Source organism: Salvelinus sp. IW2-2015, unplaced genomic scaffold (genome assembly GCF_002910315.2).
Source record: "Salvelinus sp. IW2-2015 unplaced genomic scaffold, ASM291031v2 Un_scaffold1203, whole genome shotgun sequence".
NCBI classification, from domain to species: domain Eukaryota; kingdom Metazoa; phylum Chordata; class Actinopteri; order Salmoniformes; family Salmonidae; genus Salvelinus; species Salvelinus sp. IW2-2015.
In genome coordinates, this window is record NW_019942776.1 from 6077 (window position 1) to 8577 (window position 2501).

Below are 2501 nucleotides of genomic sequence, written 5' to 3' on the forward strand. Positions count from 1 at the left end.
TACTGATTTTGGACACGTGAGTGTCACACTTGCTCCTTTCGGTCTCAAACTTATCTGTCATGGTTTGCAGATAGAGGTCCTGAGTACGGAGCGAGAGATTCAGTGATGATATTTCTTCCGCTTGCTTAAAAATCAATATTTCCATCTTCATCACCCGAGTTCTCTCAACATTCATTTGATCAGCGACTTCAATGAGTTATCAAAATTGCGCGCTCCTGTTTGTAGATAACACGACAGATTTATCTAGTTTGGAGTGGACTACATCGTATTTAGTTTTGGCTAAATCGAGTTGTTCTGCAGACGATTTGTTGGAGAGTTTGTGCTCGTTCAATCGTCATGAGTATTTGCAATTACTTTTAATTGTTCAGATTTTAAACGCAGTTCCTCGACTAGCAGAATGTTTTCATTTCCTGCTTTTGTCAATAGTTGCTCAGTTCTCTCCACCTGTCCCCTCATGCTAGCCATGTCTTGCACGTGCTTCAGCTGTGCACTGTGGTATTGGACCGATGCCAACCTTTGATGGCGATACATAAGTGCTAAAGTGGAGAGAACCGTCACAAAGCTGTTTTGATGGTTGATTTTGGAGAGGGTTCGCAATTTCGGCTGTTTTTTCGCTAATGGCATAATTAGGGTTGATATCGCTGCTGAGGTCAGAGATAAATCCTTTTATGGGTGGAGGTTCACTAATTAGCGAAGGAGTGATGACCACCTCCTTTGATAGCTTGCACATTATTAGAGAAATTTAGAGGAAAAATGTTCCTTTTTTTTTTCAAAGTTTGGGTTTGGAATTCATTGGAAGCTGCAAAGACAAGTTTAATCTATTTATAGATGTTGACGAACCATCAGTACCGTACCAGTAATGTGGAAGTTGGACGTGAATGAATTTGCAAAAGCAAATTGAATTAATCAAATCAAATCAAATTAATTAATCAATGCCAATGATTAATCATACCTGGGTAGGCTATCTGGGTATCAACATTTAATTAACCTGAGAGGTTGCTTCATCTAGGTTAATATGAGAAGTTTAAAAGTGTCTCATTTGATTGGAAGAACATTAAGATATGTTCAACAATTTAACTTTTTAAATTGAATGAGACGACAATCCATGCAATCTCCATTGGATATCATAAGTGTAAACAGTAGATCAAATGTTGGGAACATTCATAATAAACTTGGTATATTATGTAATCTGCTTTTCAATTTTATACAGGCTGAATCAAAATGAAAGCGTCATCCTACTTTAGGTTCCTCACAGGGGGCACCAATATGTCGTGTCGTTGGCTATGCCGGATTAAGTGTTATGACTTGCTATTCTATAAAATCCTTTCTCTGTAATTAATATGACCTGATTGAGCTAATCTTGTAAATGTAATTAACTAGAAAGTCGGGGGACCACAAAATAATATTTATAGAGCAGTTATCTTCCGAATAAACTCTTAAAGATCTAGTAATATTTTACATCAATAGCAGTCAATATTAATCGTCACCTTATTTCAGTCTCATCTGAAAGTTGTAAATTCTTGGTTATATTCACGAACCCTGGCTAACAAGTTGAATCAGCAATACAAAATTGGGTTTAATTATTTATTAACTAAATACCTAACTAATCACACAGGATGCCACTGGGTAAACATGATCTAACTGAATGATGAACATTTCTGTGATGATATGTGGAAGAAGATGTGTTCTGTCTGGTATAATTAGTGGTCAAGACTGGACAAGGAGGGTTGGATAAACTCCTCTGTATGAAGATGAGTCCTGTCTGGTATAATTAGTGGTCAACTACTGGACAAGGAGGGTTGGATAAACTCCTCTGTATGAAGATGAGTCCTGTCTGGTATAATTAGTGGTCAAGACTGGTACAAGGAGGGTTGGATAAACTCCTCTCTATGAAGATGAGTCCTGTCTGGTATAATTAGTGGTCAAGACTGGACAAGGAGGGTTGGATAAACTCCTCTTTATTTAAAAATAAAATAAAAATCACCTTTATTTAACCAGGTAGGCAAGTTGAGAAGAAGTTCTCATTTACAATTGCGACCTGGCCAAGATAAAGCAAAGCAGTTCGACACATACAACAACACAGAGTTACACATGGAGTAAAACAAACATACAGTCAATAATACAGTAGAAAAAATAAGTCTATATACAATGTGAGCAAGTGATGTGAGATAAGGGAGGCCAAAAAAAAAAAGCCATGGTGGCGAGTAAATACAATATAGCAAGTAAAACACTGGAAGGGTAGATTTGCAGTGGAAGAATGTGCAAAGTAGAGATATAAATATGGGGTGCAAAGGAGTAAAATAAATAAATAATAAATACAGTAGGGAAAGAGGTAGTTGTTTGGGCTAAATTATAGATGGGCTATGTACAGGTGCAGTAATCTGTGAGCTGCTCTGACAGCTGGTGCTTAAAGCTAGTGAGGGAGATAAGTGTTTCCAGTTTCAGAGATTTTTGTAGTTCGTTCCAGTCATTGGCAGCAGAGAACTGGAAGGAGAGGCGGC